Raw genomic sequence first — 20,410 nt, 5'->3', positions numbered from 1 at the left:
AAAAAAACCACTGGAGTTTGAGCTTCTTGTAGAAATTTAGTGAGTGCATTAGAAGCATTTCATTTGTTAATAAATTTAGAGCAGTGTTTCTGAGCCACTGGAATCACCTGGGGTGTTTTAAAAATTATTAGGTCTCACCTCCAGAGATTGCACTTTAATTGATCTGTGGCGCACTGCAGGCATTGGGCATTTTAAAAAGCTCCTCAGGTGATTCAACGTGCAATCAAAGCTGAGAACCAGGATTGGAAGAGAGAGATGGAGAGACAGCTGAAATTCTGATTATGAACAGATAACATTAAAACTGGAGTATAACATTAAATGGTCTGAGAGCCAGCACAGAAATAGCTCAGGTGTTTAATAAATAAAGCCCTCGGTTTGTGGTCAGTGCTTCTCAATTTTTTTTGTGTGGTGGGTGGTGGGCGGTGGGCGGTGGGAGATGGGCCTGAGGTGTCTGGGTCGGAGAGGGTGGATGAGGGGAAGAGATTTATACTGGGTATGAGAATCTCTCAGGAATTTTGTCCAGGTGCTCACATCTGGCTAATCTAGTCCAGCCCTTATCCAAGGAATTCTGGGTATTTCTCTCTCTAACCCTCATCCCTAACTAGGAAGTTAGAGAACTCTTATTCTAGTTAACAGCTGGTACAAACTGAAACAGAAGGAGAGAAAAACGTGAAAGCAGTTTAGGCCAAACAAGAAGAGGGGAAAAGAAAATAACCAAATATTTGGAATAAGTAGAATTTGCCCATAGTAGTATAAATAATCACAAAATCATTAATACGGAGAAACTTATTTTTGTTGACTTGCTCATATTTGGTGGAAAGAAATAAAAAATACGGTAAGTGATTATTATAAAGAAAGAAGTAAAATAAATAAGCAGTAATTACTCTTTTCCAAAAGAACTTTTCTTGTAAGTCAAAGGTGGGATATGTTGGAGAGAGAGCCCTGCTCCTTAGTTAATAACAGCCGAAATAAGCACAAGTGTCATGTCTCTGCCGTCTACCTGGGGGCAGCTTCCTGAGGAGAAGGTGTAAGGACCTAGAAAGATTATAAATCTTCTTTAGAGCTGTCCTGACATCTTTCAGATCTTTTTCAGGTATGGTCTTTCAGGCAAATTTCTTTGAAAAAAATCTGTTCTTCTTTGGCATGAAAGTGTAATTTTCTCATTAATTTTTGCTTCTTTTTATTTGCTTTGTATCATCTCAAGGACTAGGTAGTAAAGGCTGGATTGATTATGCAGAGATGAGACCTCAGAGAGCCTAAAAATATTGCAGAGGCTAGAAGTAGACTTGCTGTGAATTCCAGGGCTGTCAGAGGACCAGCCAAGTGACAAGGTTCACTCAGATAAGTGCCTTCAAGGCCACTGGAGAACGCCATCTCCATTGAACAGAGCAGCCTCTGCTCTGCTCCAGCTATTTATTGTTACCATGACAGTAATGCATTGTAAAATACTTTAGCAGAAGCTGTTTGTGACCCTGGTCTTTAAAATCACCTGAGGACCTTTAAAAATATACTGATGTCGGGATCCTACCTGGCCATTAAATCAGAGTCTCTGGGGATGATATTTGGCATTGGATTTTTTTTTTTTTTAAAGCTCTCTAGGTGATTCTAATGTGCAGCCAAGGTAAAGAACTGCTAGCCTAGACAATGTGATATGTTGTGTGTGGGAATGTTAAATTACAGACCAGCTGTAGCAGGCAGTATGAACTGTGAGTAATTCACACTGCAGAGATATCAGCCAATAGTAAACCCAAAGGGCCACCCTCCAGAAGTGATAATTCTTAGGGCAACATCAGACGTTTAGTTAATAAACACATTGGATGTCAGAGATTTTTTTAAATCAGTGACTTGTCAATTAGCATAACGGATTTCAGAAATGGGCTCTTATTGGTAGAATTAAAGCATATTTTAGAGACACTCCCCAAACTTGTATGAACCCTAGTGACACTTGTAAGGATGGTATCCACCGAGACTCACCTCATTAGAGCAAAGGACCTCCTTTCACCTAGGAAATTCCAAGGCATCTAGAAGGTCTGTGTCAGGAACCAGGTCAAAGACCAAATATTAGAACAAAAGATGCTCCTAGTGTTCTTATCACTTAAGAAATTACAAGGATTTTAGGAGCTCTGTGCTAGGAACCAGGGATATATATATGTATATTCCTACTGGTACAATTAGAACACAGTTGGGGATTCTTGTGTCTCCAGCCAAGAGCAGGCACTTAACAGACCTCTGAGGAAAAGTCAAGAGAGGGTTTCAGAGTCTCTGAGATCTTCCAGCAGAGCACACTGTAAAGTCTGCAAGTCCAAGCTCGGCAAGGCCCCTGGGAGCTCTGGGCACCTGAGGCCTTGGCATACTCCTGGCCACCATATAAAGATGCTCCTTTCTGTTTAGAGTCAGTCAAAGGTATATCCTACACAAGGGTCACTTGTAGGAGGAAGTAGAATTTTAAGTTTTAAAACTTAAAATTTAATTCCACATCCAAAATATTTTTCATTATAGTATTTTAAGCAAAGATTTTAAAAAATCATACAAAGCAGAACGTGATAAACACTAAAAACAGTGACATGGTGCCTTTGTGAGTAAGTTCTTTGAAGTGTAATTAAGTGGATAAGAGTGTTGACTTTGGAGCTTGAGTTTGAACCTGAACTCAGTCACTTCACCAGGTGTGTGATCTTGCTCTGATTACTTTACATTCTCCAGGACCCTAGTTAGGGAATATTTATGCTTAGCCCACAAAGTTGTTTTGAAGATTAAACTAAGTGAGATAAAGCATCTAAGAATTTCATAGTTGCCAACAATACAAATGCTTGAGAAACGGCAGCTAAAAATAATAAAGCAAATATGGGAAGGCATCGAAAGTCTCTTGTAGGTGGTAGCATCGTGCTTTGTTCCTGATACCTTTGTTGTTCCCATTCACTGTGGCCCTCAACCAGTGTGGAAAGTACACAGCTCTCCCGCTGTTCTTTAGCAGGGAGAAGGCATGGAGAACGTTTCCATTTCTCTCAAAGTCATCAACTCAAATGCAGCTCCTGCTCCAAGAACTAAAGATGGGATAAGAAACAGCCAAGGGCAGTGTGAGAGAGAAGTGGACAAGTATGTTCTCCCAGTATTCTCTGAGAGCTGGGCTGCGCCTTCCCTGGGTCTGCACCTGGGGCCACAGACCAAAGGATCAGGCTTGTTGCTTTTGGTGGTGGCCCAATGACCCTTCAGGGTGACAGTCACTGAGCCAGTTTTGCTGACTTAATAGAACAATTGCTTTCCTCGTCTCCTTTCTCTGCTTCTCCCCTTTCCTCCCCCACCCCCTCTGACTCCCTCCTCTCCATTTCCTCCTCCTCCCCCTCTTCCTCCTCACAATTAGTCTCCAAAGAAGAATTCATTTTTAGAGGCTAGAAAAAAATTGCTCTCCATCTTGTAAGTTTTTATCTTCTATATTTTGAAAACCCTAGAGACAGTTTTACTCAGAATGGAAGGAAGCAAAGAAGTAAAAATGCACTGATCTACCAGCAGACATGGAATGAAAGCAAATTTTCCATGCTCAGATGCACGTGAGCGAACTTCGTTCTCAAGGTCACTGTGGTAATACTGTGAGGCTTGGTCGGTCCTGGTGTCTCAGAAGACACTTTGCCCTCAAAGTCCACTGGTAAACATCCCAGGTGGCTGACATCTTTTCTCAATTTGTTGCTTTCCATAAGAAACACACAAGACACATTTGTATCTTAAAGCATGGACACCAGCAATTAGCTTTAGAGCCCTGATAACCCGCTGGGGTCACACCAGACGAACACAGTTCCCAAAGGGACATGATGATTGCAGTCGGATTGAATGAGGGCTTCCTGACACCAGGCGCTGACCAAGCTCAAGTGCGCCACTAGCCGACACTGCTGTTCTGTGACTTAGAAAGAGAAATGCCTGCGGGAAAAGGAAACCCTGGGCATGTGTATTCTACTATGAGAACTGAAGCAATAAAATCACCGCGCCATCCGCCCTGGTGACTGTCATACTGCAGGGGATCTGCTGGTATGTTAAACAGTGTCATAACATTCCCCAGACAACTCTACTGAAAATACGTGCATCTAACACTTGAGGGAGACTGGCTAGAGAATAAATGTGTCGCAAAAGAACAAAACCCAGCGTTACAATGCTAAGGTAGTTGAGGATTGTTCATCTGTACGTGTGATTAGAGCAACATTTAATTAATTAATTGATTAATGTTTCTCAATATGTGTTTTTTGTTTTCTGGCCTTCGTGGTAGCCCAGCACCAAACACTGGCTGTTTCTCAAAATTCCTCTTCTCTGCCTGTCTTCACAGGCCAGCTGTTGAGCCTTGGAGAATGGCCCCCAAACTCCCTGTTTTTGGTCCGCTCCTTCAAGCAGCCTGCGCTTCACCCGCACCAAACCAGGCTTCCTGTTTAGACTCCCAGCGCTCCATCAGGACTGTGTGCTGTGGGGCAGGAGGGCTCCAAGGGCAGACCGCTTGGGCTGGAATCCCAGCTGTGCCTTCACCATGTCTGAAATCTTGGAAGAGTGACCTGGCCTTTCTGGACCTAAATTTGCAAATCCTGTCCAAAGAAATGCACCCACCTCATTGGGTTGTTGCGAGAATCAAATGAGTTAAGACATGAAAATGCTTAGAACGGCTCCTGGCCATAGCAAGTCCTCAGAAACTGCCATCTAGTATTATCTCAGACTTTGACGGCTTTGCTTTTCCCTCTGTCTGGAATGCCTTTAGCTCCAATTCTTCATCCTTCTGTTTCCTTGTTCAAATGCAACCTCCTTGTTGACAAAAGTCCCCTGCTTGCCCACATGAGGCTGATCATTTTTGCTCATGCCACTGACCTGAACTTGTCATTGTCACATTGTATTGACCATTGTTGTCTAGCTGTGAGCTTCTTAAGGACAAGGCCATTGTCTCTCCTTCATGTTTGTTTCCATCTAAGCTTTTCCCACGGAAAGTTCTCGGTCGATATTTAATGAATGAATAAACCAGCAAACCAACCAACCAACCAGGTACCTGTCTACTCTACATTAGTTAATAGAATTGTTAGTGATACTTGGAAAAGGTAGGGAAAAAGCTTATTATGCTTGTTCATTATGAAAGGAATGATGAATTCAGTGTCTTCTGTACACTTCCACATAAAAGGATTTCTTGTGTTCTGACTCAATTCACTTGCCTTGTCTACACTAGGCCTAAAGTGAAGTCTGCCTCGTGCCAGCTAAAATGGATATTCAGAATTCACTAGTCATTATGGTTATCGTGGGGAGCCCCAAATCGTGTAGACTCTAAGGTATATTTTTAGAAAATACGCACGGTCCATTTAGCCTTTCTAATTTCTGAGACCCAGTTCCAAATCTGTACTTCCTTCTCCACATCAACAGGTGGCTCACCCCATTGTGAAAAGGCCCCATTCACAGGCAGCTCCACAGATGAACTTAGGACTGGTTCACACACTCTTACAGCTGAATACACACTGCGTTGACCAGTCTGCAGGACACTGACCCAAAACAACCCTGGAGGGCAACACAACCAGAAGAAAACCCCTTTCCTCATGAGGGGAGTTAGAGGTCAGGCCTTCTGGAACAATCGTGGCACTTCTGCATGATCTTTTCCTTGTCAATGAGTCTGCCATAGGCACCAAATGTTTCCTCCTCTTCTTATGGATTTCTCTTGTTTTCTCATTTTCCCAGATTGCATCTTATGCAATTTCTAGCATTTTCATGATTGACCACTGGGCAGAGATTCAGGACATCGGGGTCCCAGTCTCCATCCTATCACTGACTGTGGCGTCAAGTATCTGGGCTTCAGTCTGGCTTGGTATAGAACAGTCTCCCTCTTTTGGCCATTGATACAGAACAGTTTGTTCTTAGAGCCTTATAATAGAATAAATGCTCTGTTATTTCAAAATAATTTTCCTCTCTGGAATAGGATGACTTAAATCCCTATGGCTTATGTGCAGCTGGATTTCAGTTATTTTAAAAGGATGTCCATTCTTCCATGCAGGAAAATAAAACTGAGCCCAGTGATGTCTCCCAGGGCTAGAGTTGTCTTGGACTGGTTACTTTCTTCTTTCCTTACCTTGCTGCTTATTTCTAGGAGGGAAAAATTGCCATTATAATACACCCGTTCTGCAAAACCATCATGTGTGGCATTTGTTTCTTAAGAGCATGATACAGATTTTAGGATAATAGTGATTACTAGAGAACGTTATATCAACCCAGATGAAATAAACCACTATATCTCTCCACATCCAATGCTTCTGTTATTAAAGAAGCAGATTTGATAGCAGGAATACAACTTTAAGTTTATTGGCTCATTATGGTGACTTGGAAAACTTTTACTGTAAGAATAGGGTGCTACAACTGGGGTTGCTATATTAGAACTGCATTAGAATATTTAAATTATCATACTAGTGTTATTTACATATAGAAATATAAAACTATTATATATAACTACTATTAATTAATCCCAATCTGTAAAATTTACCAAAAATTGTTCTAATTTTATTAAATGTGCTATCATTATTCATACTAAATAATTATATAGTTCCATCACTGAGATTCATTTTAGGCAAACAAATGGATTCTTTTCAAGTTAATGAATCATGAATTCATTAAATAATATATCACTTGAATTAACATTTCTTTCATTAATTACAATTTTAATACAGCCTCTGCCAGAATGTATAATGGAGAAAGTGTGTATTTAAAAGAAAACACAGGCCCTTACTCTTGATCAATGGTGAGTAAGTCGTTGAATTTGCCCTATTTTCCCTGCCCTAGCCAAGGAAGTGCAAGGAAGTAGGCTTGGCATGAACTTTGGGCCATGGTCCTGGACAATGTATCCAAAATTAACATAGATAAGGAGGATGGTTCCCCATTCTCTATGGGTACAAGATGTGTGTGGGCCTTAACAGGACGCCTAATAAAAATGGGAGTGTCGGTAGCTGAGCTTTCCCAAGATCCTCAAGGTCAGTTTCTCAATGGGATGATGTTGATATTTTGGAAGGGAATATGCTTGACTATGTAGAATCTTGAGAATTACAGACCAGTTAGCACCTTCACTAATGAAAAAACAGACTTCCTGTCCCCCACCCATCATTGTCTCATTGATTTAACAACTATGCCAGTCATTGCCAAACATCCCTTCAACTTAACTCTTGGTAACTGGATAAGATTCTGCATAATGCCTGGCCTTTGGGCAGAATGTCTACTCACTCTTTGCCTTCATTTTCTTAAAAAAAAAAAATTCAGGTAACTGCTAAAATACTTGGTGAAATGACAGTTTTTTCATCAAATTGCCAGTCCTTCCACCCTTATGCTATATTCTGGAGTAGGATTTTCATGGAAAATTAAGGGCCGCCTTACCTGGGCTCTGAACATGGTTGTACTGAGTGTGTTGTGTGCCTCACTCTCCCTTCTTCAGACTCTTCCCCTGCAGCACCAAAGCACTAAGCATCTTTGAGAGGATGTAAGTTTCCTAGGGAGGTCATAACAAGTTACCACAAACTTGGTGGCTTGAGAACAACAGAAAATGCTTCCTTCACAGCTCTGGAGGTCACAAGCCTGAAACCAAGGTGTCAGCAGGGCCATGTTCCTCTGAAGACTCTGAGAGACAGTCCCTCCTAGGCGCCTCCCCCAGCTCCCTGTGCTGCCGGCAATCCTGTATTCCTTGGCTTGTGACTGCCCTCCCATCTCTACCTCCATCTTCACACGGCCCTCTTCTCTGAGTCTGATTTTAGTATATGTGCTGCTGAAGCGAGCTCCACCCTTTTCTCTGAGTTTGAGTGTGTTGGATCTCCCTCTCCTTTGTCTTACAAAGACATCCGATGTCAGATTCAGGGCACATCCTAAGTTCAGGATGGTCTAGTCTCAAGATCCTTAACTTGATTACATCTGCAAAGACCTTATTTTCAAAAAAAGGTCCTCTTCTCAGATACCAAGGCTTAGGACTTGGAAATACTTTTGGGTGGCCACTTTAATCCCCTACAAGGAATGAGTTTGAAGGTAAAGAACACAGAAGGACAGGGAGCAGATGCTGAGGAAGCACTTCCCTTCTTTCCTCAGGTGACCTAAGCCATCAAAACACATTTACTGGGCTCCCAGGTCGGCGTCCTGGGTCTCCTTTGTACAGTATGATTTTATGCACAAAACAAGGAAAGGAAATGTCAGTAAGGAATGTTTTTGGCTACAGATAACATGAGGTACAAATAAAGTGGCCAAACAAAGAGGAGGTTATTTTTTCTCACATAACAGGAAACCTGGAAATAAGTAACAGTTGTTGACGGTTCAGAGGCCTAAACGTGTCAGGGCATCTCTATAACTTTCTTGGATGCTTCTTCATGTTTGTCACTTCTCAAGACGGCTGGCTCAGCTCCAGGCTGCACATATGTATCCAAGGCAGGAAGAAAGTAAAAGACAACGGGTAGCTCTCTATAACTTTTATCCAAAAAGGCAAAGTCTTCCTCTGAGCCCCTGGCAGACATTCATTTGCATTTCACGGCCAGAGCTATGTCAGCGAGTACCTCTGAAGGCAACGGACACGAGGAATGGGCGTATTTAACTTCTTTGGCCTCTAGAGTGGGGGTGGCAGGGAAGAAGGGAGTGAGGTTGTCTATTAGTTTTGCTAATGAACAGAACTGCCAAAGGGAGAGAGGACTCTCACTATTTTTACATTTCTCTCATACACTAAGATAAGATGAACAAAGGGTATGAAAAACAGTGGGCCATTAGAACAGGATTCCAATGCAAGTTTTGCCATTATTCATCTTTGAATAGGTGATCTGAACATACTGGGCCTCACTTTACCTCATCTGAAGCCAGACACTAGATGGGATAACTTCTAATGTTATCTCTAACTCTGAAAGTCTATGATTCTCTTACTCCACCATCGAGAATGCATTTCTATCTGGTCCCTTTTTAATTTCAGTGATGGATTAGCTACATCTAGGAGCATAGATTACCACTGATGGAATCAGAAGGAACCATGGAGATAACATAGTATACAACTCCCTTATTCCAAGAAGTACGCTTATACTGCTGCTAGGGGAAGAAAAATTAATCCTTCTACTTTATTTTTCATAACTATTTATATATTTGGTTTTTAATCAGAGTGGATCAACCTGTTCAGAATACAGCCAAGCCTATAAATAAATGGTTGCGATCATTAAAAGGTTTCTTTAAAAGTAATTGAAAAATTTGCTGAGAGTCTAGCCATTTCTGAAATGTCATTTTTTGCTGGTTGTCAAATGAGCCTCTGCCTTTTTTGAAAGCAAAGGAACTGCCTTTCCTCAGGGCATCCCTGAGTCAGTTGCACCCAGGCTGCCTTCTCCCCTTGCCGGGCCCTGCTGAGTAAGACATTCTTTTTCTTGGGTAGGAGAGGTCCCCGCTCCAGATTTCCTCAAAGGACTGACTCGTGAGGGTGTTCTGATGAGGCTGTATAATTTTCCATAAAACTACATGAGCTCAATCAGGCAGGAAATGAGGCCCTCAAATTAAATCAGAGATGGTGGCAGCATCTCTATCTGCTTTTCCAAAACTCCGTGAGAGACACAGTTTCATTTCACATGGTATGAAAAATCAATGAGCAAGGAAAGGTGTCAATCATTTAAGGGCAGCATGACTAGAATTGCCCCTAGAGAGCCCACAGAAGGAATTCTGACAGTCATTAGAACTTTGACAATTTAAAAAGCACACAAGTAGGTGAAATATATATTCTGCTGGCATTGTGCTTAATGTACTTTTTTTTTTACCTGACATGCAAACATCAAATATTTGACTCCAATGTAGCAAATGGGAGAAATAGCAGTTTCATGAGAGAAGTCTAGTAGGCAAGGTCCACTGCAGTGTGCAAGAGTAGTGAGGTGTAATCCCATCTCTACTGTTCTCGGCTCGGCCCCATCCCTCCGTGTCCACCCTTAATCAAGTGTCATCCTTCAGCTTTTAGCACCTTGCCTTCAACCAAGAGCATGAAAGGACGACATGGCTGAGACATGCTTCCAAACTGCTTTTGTGTCTCTCTTAGTCTGGAGTGTGAGTGAGTACCACCAGGCTTCTTAGTGAGAGGTTTAAGGAAGTGATATCCAAACTCTTTTGGTCATGTAAGGGAAAACAACTTAACATGTGTTTCATTTTCATTAAGAAGAAAGATGTACCTTTTACATGGTTCTAGCTTGACATCTATAAATTTTGATTATAAGTAGTTTTAAGGAATATAGTTCTTTTTATTTTAATAGTTTTTGTTTGTTTGTTTGTTTTGGGGGAGGTAATTAGGTTTCTTTCTTTCTTTTAATGGAGCTACTGGGAATTGAACCCACCACCTGTGCATGCTAAGCAGGTGCTCTAACATTGAGCTATACCCTCTCTTTGAAGAATATAATTCTTGAAGTACTTCTAAAGAACATAATTTCTGGCATGTCAGTAACATTGACACTTAAAAATGAAACAGTTACTTTAGCTTTTTAAATGTATCCAGAGGAATTTAGATAATTTTATAATTTGATATTTTGGATCATTTATTTTTAAAACATAGGAACATGATCCTCTTAATTGTATGAAATTTTATTTTATTCTTTTTTATGGGAACTCATATTTCCATTTCGCTTTTTCATATTTTTATATTTGAAAGTCTTTTATTAATCACCCTATAGCAGCTCAAAAAGAATACGTATATACATTTAAATCTACAATTTTAAAAAATTTCTGTGGTCACAGATTCTCATTATTTGAAATAATCTGAATTAAGATAATTATTATTCATATACAGTTGCCCCAAACAGCATAAATTATTACACATTTGAACACATGTTCGTTAAGCATGAAAAGCAAAATTGTAGCGGAGATGCATTTCTAAATAAGATGAATTGTGCTTTTAAAAAATTAGTTCATGAATCCATGAACAAATGTTATATATTGTTAGAATTAAACAGCATTCAGCCTTAAGGTGATTACTGTTTTTTGTTTTTGTAGTAGTAAGCACTAAGTAAACTTGTTTGCACAAATAGATGAGAATGGAAGGAGTTTTATTATAAAAGTATCACTCAATTCCTTTCATGTTTTCTCAGTTACATGCTGTGCAGGGATCCATCATGCAAAAGTTATTTCTAATGATCTGTTCTTTGATAACTGGATTAGGCTCTCCTTCAGTTTTGTTACTAGCAATGCTTTGGAAACCACACGACTCACAAAGGAATTTGTTTACCGCTAGTAGAGTTATTCACTTTCTCAAAATTGGCCCGATATTTCAATTTGGTCCTTGATTTGTTGCCCTGATCATTTTTGATCCTTGGAGGAAAGTCCAGGGTAAGATTCAGGGTAAGAAACAGGAGGCCAACATAAGCCACACTGGACTTGGAGCTGCCAATGGCTCTTCTTTCTTGTGTTACCTTTATAAAACTCTACAGGCAAGAAACTGGACAGGCCAAGAAGGTGACCGCCCTGCTTGCACAAGGTGGACCTAGATTTGTATTTGGATCTGAGGACTATACATTGACAATCTGGAACATATCTGAATCATAAAGAAGATGAAAGAGTGAGGAAAACTGGAGAAATGATTAAGAAACTTTTTCATCAAGAAACAGAAGGCATTGGAAGACAGGGGTTGTCTATACACAATCCAGAGAAAGATTAAAATTGTCCAATATTCTGCCACAGAACAAAACTAGGATCAATGGACCCATCAACAGGAGAAACTTTTAACAACTATCACTGCCCAACAACGCAATGAATAACCATTTGACACGATGAATCCTCCCCACCCCCGTGGCCACTGGAAATGACCAAGCAGAGACTAAACTACTTTTCCCAGGGAAGCTGTAGAGAAAAGCTCTGCATCATGCAGTGACGTGGCCCAAATGACCTATCAGGCCCTTCCACTGTAGTGATTCTAAGTACCTTAGTCAAAAGAAAGCAGAAATTCCCAGCAGCAGGAGTAAAGCAGCAAGTATGTTGAAACAGTAACATGTTGCCTAATCATAAGATGCGTTGCTAGTTACCTAACATAGTGGAACATTATTTCAGCTCTTTCTTGGATAGTATGGTTGGATTCACATAGGTTAACTCCACTCCTCTGTCTAATCGCCTTTGTGGCACGTAGTTTTGAGACTGCTGGGTTTGGAAGTACAGTTTGTGGCTAAGGCATAGAACCAAGCCAGGCTGCCCACTCAGAGATCAAAGCAAGGAAGCTGGCTGTGCTCAACTAGTTCTCTGACCAAGTTAGCTAATCACATGCTCTTTCCTTACAGTTAATCTCAATGATAGAGCTTCATTTAAATGCTATACTTGATGCTGAGACCCACAGAAGCCAAACATGTCATTATCGAAGTAGGTATTTGAATGGTAATCAGTTCTGGAAGGTTCCAAAGAGGTTCTGGGTCATCTTAAAAAAGAGCACTTCTCTGGGCTACCATTTGCCTTCTTCTGGTTTACTATTTGACTACAGCTCCAGGTGTTATAATTGATACATTCATTTGTTCTGCATTTTAAAATGTACAACCTGCTTTTGTGTGCAATGGTCTCACTTCACCTCATCAAATATGCCACTTGATTAGTCTGTGTTCCTGTGCGTTACACAGTTACGTCTTCCCCAAACCAGTCTCCAAATGATAAACGGATAATTCAGCCAAGTCATTTGAGTTTCAAAATTAATGTACAATGCTTATGATTGTGTACAAAATTTAATATAAATAAAACTACTATTTAGTTTGCAATGTTTTACTTCAATTTTTAATTTACATACATTTTTATTTATGTAGAAATCTAATTTCTACAAAATAATATATGCTCGTTCAAAAAATCAACTCTGCTGATGTTTATAAAAGTTTCTCCTCCTCCTCTTCCCATTGCTATAATTCCACTCCTTAGAAATAATAATGATTGACTGTAATTAATCCTTAAAGACCTCTTAAATACACATATAAACACAGTGTTTGTATTACATGCTGGGATGTAACATGCATTTTTAGATTTAAGCAACTTACCAAAATGATATATTTACAGATTTTAAAGAGTCAGATTGTCCTCCAAGCTTGTTGAGGAAACAGCAGTCCCCAAACACCACCCTCCTCCCCATTTCAAGGACAGTGACTTTTTAAATGTTCAGCTATTTATCCTGTTACCTACAGTTACATTTCTTAGTAGTATGCTTATAATGCTATTTTTCTTTTCAGTTTAGCTTTATTTATTTATTGACCCCCCCCCCCACCTACTTCCTACCCTACAGATAGGGTTATAGAGTATTTTGAGGAGACCAATATTCAGCATTTACATTACTATGACTATGAGTACACTATTCACATCTGAGCATTGTGGGGTCCTATGATTAGTTTTCCTTTCCTGCAGCCCTAAACTTAATAATTGTCTTATTCATTTGTTTTCCGGTTTGTTTTTCTATGGACTTATCACTAATGTATCCCTAAACTCTCCCAAACCAGTGTAAATCTAATCTCAGTATGCTTAAAGACAGATATTTCACCAATTTTCTCTTCTTAAAGGAAACTTTTTGATAAATATGTTAAGGAAATATATATTTTAAAAGGAAATTTGAGTTAATCTGTTTTGACATTTGTCACTTATAAATAAGCATATCATTATGTAGTATATATGCTAAGTATCAGTCATTAATTTGGGCTAAATATGTCAGACCAAATTATGACTGCATTTTATCCATTCTTCTCTGAGCATTTCTCACTATTTTCCCTATAGTCAATGCTCAATAAAATTTCCATTTAGATACCAAATGAAATATTTCTAAAGGGTTGATGGTGGTTAGCAAGGTTATTTTACCATAATTTTCCTTGACTTTGTGCTTTCCAGACATCTCAAAAACAACAACAACAAAATACCTTGAGGTAATGGAGTTTCAAAACTTGTGAAACACATTTATATTCTGTGCAGCCCTCTGGGAAAGCTCCTGTTGAGTTGGAAGGGTTAGCATTTGAAACCGTAGTGATTCTAACAGATAGAATTCTCACTCATCTGTCTCAAACAGGTACTTATGAGTAGCTGAAATCTGCTTATCTTTCTTTGTCATGCCCCCTCCTCGTGCCCACTTCGATCTATATCTGGCAAGTCCAGTGTGAAATAATGTATATTTTCTGGCCCATGTCTTTTATTTTTCCAATCCCTTTCATTTCCCTTCCTGTAACGACCAGTTCCTGTTGTTGCTTTTGACTGGCTTTGTAACTGCCTCTGAATCAACAGTGTTGCTGACTTGTAGAGCTGGAGTGGCCCAGAGGAAGAATGGGAATCCATTCGCTGCATCAAAATGTTCAAGCCCAGCACCGCGAGCCCCTGAAGTAGGATATGTCTTTGGCATACACATTATAATGAGATGCGGCGACTACACCTACTCCGTGAAGAGATTTTTTATCGTGAACCACAGGTGAATTGCAACAATTGTCTAGCCTATTGTGATGTGCCGCTGGCTATGCATTTGGATTTTTCAAACCTGCAAATTATCTATTTACATGATAGATGAAAAAATGACAATGAAAAAACAATGAAAAGGTTTCACATGCATCTTAATGATAGCTTGCTTCATTTCATTTCAAAAACACTTTTGAGGTATTCCTCTGTTGCTGTTACCTACACATGTAGATATATTATTTGATTCAAGTCCTCCTCTCTAACATTTTAGTTATTCACACAACATGGATGGAATAGCACCAGCTCAATCACATCTGGTTGAGTAGGGGTAGCTGACATACGATCATCTAACTTTATAGTTCTCTCCCCAAGATACACCCATAAGTTCTACCCTATGATTGCTTTCAGCATCTGTAATGCGGTTTAGAGATTTGGGTTTCTGAGATTATAATAAGACTACGACTAAGTATTTGTGTAAGGTAGGCTATATAATGGTCCTTGTTTAAAGGATTTCATGACAGAATTTTAATCAGGCATTTCAATAACCCAAAGTAATAAATGTTCACATTTTCATGATTAGCCAGTGGGAAGCATCCTTTTAAATTATGAGACCCTAGGCTCTCAGTCTGTTTTGACTATCATTGTACATACGGTGCCTTGTACTTGCTTGGTGCTCAATAATTATTTGTTGAATGAATGAATCACTGTAATCAATTTAGTATCAGTCAACAGCAGTGAGAATTTATCAATTGCCTCCTTTGTTGGAACACTAAACTACATAGAGTTAAATTCCAAATCATTGGATACCTCTTAACTCTTATTGGTCTGCTCTGCTGCATTTCAAATGTTGATTACTTCTTTTTCCTTGGTGATTTCACTCTCTGCAAGGCCTCTGTCTCTATCATTTCTATAATTTCTGTTATCTCCTTGGTCTTCTTCACAGCCTGTGCTTCTTTTTACTCCCTTTGTGAACATTTGTGATCTCCAGAGTTTCTGACTGCACCTGCTCTTCCCACTCTAAGTTCTTCCTGGGGACATCTCATCCAAGGTCATTGTCAGTTATAGATTGCATTTGGCACATAAGAGAATGAGAAAGAGAGGTGTGCACGAGACAGGAGTTTCTTTTTCTTTCATATGACAGGTAGGTTCTCCTAAGTGGGCATGGTAACTCAGCAACTTTAGGGCCCCTGTCTGTTGGCCTTTCTCTCACGGTCAGTCACACCGTGGCTGCCACAGCTCCAACAGTAAAATCTGCTGCTAGTCAAGCACTAGGAGAACAGGAAAAGGACCAGAGCTAGTAGACTCTGTCTCCCTTCTGAGAAATATTTAAGGAGTCTCCACTCAACAACATGAACTTCATTTTCATTAGCCAAAACCCTGTCACATAGCTATACCCATTTGCAAAAAACACTGGGAAATAAAGTTTGTTTTACTTTTGAAGTTAGAGTTCAGTTAGTAAGGAAGAAGAGCTTTAATGACATTTATGTTCTGATAACTCCCAAATTACTGCTTTGATCCTCACCTCTACTCTGGATTTATTTATCCAAATGTTCATTGGACATCTACACCAGCAAAAAAAATCCCAGTGGCCTCTCAAACCCAACATGTCTAACTCTCTAAACTTTATTTGCATATTCTAGTTGATTTCCTTCCCTCACCATCCCAGCTGCATTCACTGAGTCCATCACATTTATTTTATACTTACTGCCAAGGCAGCATGCTAGGATCTACATACTACTAGGCACCATGCTAGGAGGTGGTTTTACAGATATGGATGAAACATACCGCCTACCTAATGGAATCTAGAAGCGACCTAAAGGAACCCACAAGTGGATGATGTCGCGTGCTGCCCAGAGTCCCCTTCAGGACTGTCCTTCCTTCTACCAGCTGCTGGGAGTGTTGGATGCTTGCTTACCCAGAATTGCTCTCTGCTAAAGAGGGCTTCCTCGCCCACAGTCAAAGCACACTTCCCAGGAGCAGCCGACTGAACTAAGAGTGTAAGGCCACTGCTCTCTTGGCTTAAGGTGGGGCAAATACAAAGAACTCTCCCAGCTCTAGCGCTAACTGTGGGGTCATCTGAGGCTCATGAAGTGAGTGTAGCACAATTCACTTGCCCCCTCTGTCTAGTCTTACTTCAGTCATCCACAGGTTTGCTCCTGAGAGGGATCCCCAGTGAACTTGCTGAATGCGAACCTTTATAAAAGAGTCTGTTTGCCAGATAATCTGATATGCAACAGGGTAGCAGGGATGCAAACTAGGAAGCAGACACTAAAATGGCATATTGGAACTGGATGACTGGCAATATATACACCGTCACTTGGGTAGTGAGTGCGCTGGTGATAGCCCTAGCATGCGGCAGTGGTGCCACTGTTCCGACCCTCACAGCTCCTGAGCTGGAACGGGATCACAGTGGACGGGGCGCTGTCCCTGGCCTTGGAGCAGTTTGGGGAAGTGGTTATTAAACAATTGAATTAGAGGACTGTTGCTAGGGGCAACAGTGCCCTGGAGAAAGACAATCATGGGCTGAGAATGACAAATCAGCAATTCAAGGTGAAGTGTAAAGGCACAAGGGTCTTGTCAGCAAATAAAAAAACTCTCACCTGCAACCAGAAAGCAGAGACAGGCGAAGATCAGGTCCACAACTGAAAGGTAAGCGTAGCAGATTTTTAGAGAAGGTTAAATTCTCAGTCTCAGCAATTTGGCTAAACCAAGTTCAGGGTGTTAATCAGAAAAGAGCGGGACCCTGAAACTGGGATGGCAACACCTGGGTCAATGTATTAAAAAATCTTGCATCCCCAGATCACTGTATATCTGTTGGTTCCACAGAAGTGGACCCCCTCTCCCTAGGAAAGCCTGGCTCTCCCTTCTCTTCGCTTACAGATGATGGTGAGGGTTCTGCCTTCTAAGACAATATGAACCCCCTTCAGGATGGACTCCCACCTCTCTTCCTGGACAGAGAATAACTGGCTAAATCAAAACGTAAGATAGGTGAGGAAGCCCTGAGTCTGCTGAGAGAGGAGGGGGACTATAACACAGAGAAGCTGCAGCATCTAGGGAGTGGTGTGTGTAAGGGACTGTAGATGCTGACTGAGGCGGGCAGAACATAGAGTTATAACAGGAAAACTCTGTCAGTATAGTAGCACTGTCCTGTGATATAGGACTTAAGACCCTGGTAAGGACCCCAAGCGCCTACACAAAAGCGCACACAGGCTAGCTCTTGGAAGCTAGGAGAAAGTGATGGCCCATGCTTAGCGAGGTAGCAATGCCAGAACTGCCATGACTGACCATGAAAGAGGTACTAAAAGGCTCAGAAGAGCAGCGTGCTAGTAGATGAGGCTGGAAAGCCCAACAGCCAGTGCTATTCAGTGAGCTGGCCTAGACGATACTCCATTTACCAAAGTGACAAAAATGCATTTGTAAGAGTGGCACCAGGGTCCCTGTGATGGTCAGTGGTGGTTAACCTCTCTCGATCTAGACTGACGGTAGAAGATGCTCTTATAGAACTTGGCTTCCTGACAGCAATGAGGATAATAGGACCCCAGAAATAGGACCAGGTGGCAGTGCCCTGAGGGGCTTAGGCCATGGGAACATCACATCACATGTGTCCAGAGCAGAACTAAGCAATGAAACTTTGAGACCAGGCAGAATCTGGGTGGGCATTAAGGAAACCTGGACTCTCAAGAAAACAACAAGTAAGAAGCAAAACTCATCTATGGTTTTTTGATGATATACAATTTGGGGCTTTTGTTTAAAAGTTAAAAAAAAAGAACCTCTCATGACATTCCACTGTAACCACTAAAACTGACTGTCTTCCCTGAAGAAGCTACCATGAATAATCTGTGCAGAAAAATAAGGCACGCGTGCACACACACATACACGTATGTATGCATGACCTTCTGGCAAACATTTTTGTTATTAATAAATATGCTAAAAATTGAAATTCAAGATCCATTAGGTTTTAGTCCTTAGTTGTTTCTTGAAAATAGCTAAAATACTCTTCAATTTTGATTGGACACATCTCCCTCCCATCCATCTAGAAATGGCCGAGCACTGCACAATTTCTAGGGAAAGAGCGGCGGGTTTCAGATGGACCATTAAAACAGCCATTGACATTAGTTTCACTTTCCCTGAGTTTTTTAGGGGGAATTGGGGCCAAGGGTGAGGGACAGGAAGGAAAGGAAGGTAATAGAGATGCAGACATCCTCTTTCTAGACAGCGCTAGATGAAGTGCCTGCTCTCTGATGGATGAGATCAATGCAGGTAGCTTAACAGAGTCATTCATTATCTGTTGTGGCTGACTCTACTGACTAAATTAACCAAGGAACCACAAGCTTTGCCTTTCTTTTTCTCAATTGGGGAGATAATCATTTTAAAAATAAGCCAAAGCCTTGGGGGCTAATTACAGCATGCTCTGAAAGACCTTAAAGAATAACAAACTCCAGAAACAAATGCTGTAGAAGATGTGAGTGGTGATGTTTCCATTCAAGTCCACTACAGAACTGTGCCCAGTTCTCCCAGGAAAAGTGTTTACTTAGCTTGATTTAAATAGAGATAAGGTAGGGAGCAGATGGAGCTTATTTGAATCCATTGGGCAGCTCGGGCTCATGTGTCAGATGGACTCAATGGAGACTGGGAGGGGAGCGAGCAGGGGAGAACAGCTGGAAAGGGGAAAGCAGGGTATTCCAAACAGAGCCGCTATTTCCAAAGATCTTTCACTCCCATAAAATGCTGGAACCTGAAACTGAATCTGAATCTGGATTTCAGGAAACCACAATCGTAAAATATGTTTGGCTTTACTCTATTGCATAAGCAGAAAGAATGTCAAAGCTAAGTGGGGGCATAAAGATCTAGGTTCAGAAAATTCCCCAGACAAAATCTAGCTACTTTTGACTTATGTGGGGAATTCAGTTGATAACTGTCCCCAGCTTCAGTCCTCACCTTCCTTGGACACTTCCCAGTCAGTAATTCTAGGTAGAAAAAGAAAAACTCATATTCTGGTGTATAGATTGTTAGATTAACCCTGTCGCCTCAAAGACCCTTCTGTCCTATAACTCTGCACTGTCTCACCCAGCAGCTGCTACTCACGTGGGACAACTAAACACTTGGAATGAGGTGCTTTTTTTTTTTTTTCTTTGCTGTAATCAAATAAAAGTTTAGTAAATAAAAAAGAATGGGGGTAGATTTTTAAAAAATAGTAAATTGACCTATCAGTGATACCCAATGCAATAGGAAGGGAAGTTTAGAGACTGGGATTTCTCAATACGAAATTTCTATTAGAGCTTGATGAATATGGAAATAGTAAAAGGCAGGAAGCAGGGGAGTAGTAAACTCTGGGTAATGCAGAGTTCAGACACCAGGTCTATCAGTTATTTTTGGTCAATAAGTGAAAAAAATATCAGGGCTGTGAAGATCTAAGGGTTCCCAAATCTGTTCTAAAGACTCATACTGGTCAAGACTAAAGTCTAAGACAAATGGTAACTACATGGAGAGATTCTCATTAAGCTAGGTTTAATAACTTTTGTTTGGTGGTCAGCTTTCCTACCCTTTATGAAATCATGGTGACAGTAGATGGCACTTTTTAATGTCCCTATTTGGCAAAACCAAAAGTTGGCAAATATATATTTGAACTGTTACTGGGTAATGAAATATAAAAATCCATGGACTGCTAATTTCATTTACTTTTTATTTTCCAAATGAGGAAACTGAGTACCGGGAAGGTGGATGGCTTGCCCCCGCCCTACCCTGCTCCCCCAGCAGGTCTAGCTAGTCTCACTCCGTCTCTCTTCACTGTGCCCACGGTCATCTCAGTCATCTCAGTCATCTCACGAGCAAAACCAGACAGAGCTTGTAGGTAAGCTCATCAAATGTCTGCTCCATCAAGGGTTTCAATTTCGATTTCCCATTGTTACTTGGAGGAGTCTGAGTGTTAAGTTTGAGAGATACTCTGCTCAAAAAGTATGACTTTATGGACACCATGAGCCTACCCATCTTCAGTCTTCTGTTTCATAAAGCATGCCACTGAGATTTTAATACTACATGCTCGGTGGGGGTA

General features: G+C 40.8%; 1 long non-coding RNA gene across 1 annotated transcript in view; it reads right to left on the bottom strand.

Annotated features, from left to right (window-relative positions):
- Positions 1-20,410, bottom strand: part of LOC106728943 — a 345,556-nt gene that overhangs the window by 41,610 nt on the left and 283,536 nt on the right. Inside the window, exon 10 of the long non-coding RNA XR_001365214.2 lies at positions 16,959-17,000. This is a non-coding gene — a long non-coding RNA (uncharacterized LOC106728943). The remainder of the gene's footprint in view (positions 1-16,958; positions 17,001-20,410) is intronic.

This window comes from Camelus ferus, chromosome 5 (genome assembly GCF_009834535.1).
Source record: "Camelus ferus isolate YT-003-E chromosome 5, BCGSAC_Cfer_1.0, whole genome shotgun sequence".
NCBI classification, from domain to species: Eukaryota; Metazoa; Chordata; class Mammalia; order Artiodactyla; family Camelidae; genus Camelus; species Camelus ferus.
This window is presented reverse-complemented; position numbering and strand designations above follow the sequence as displayed.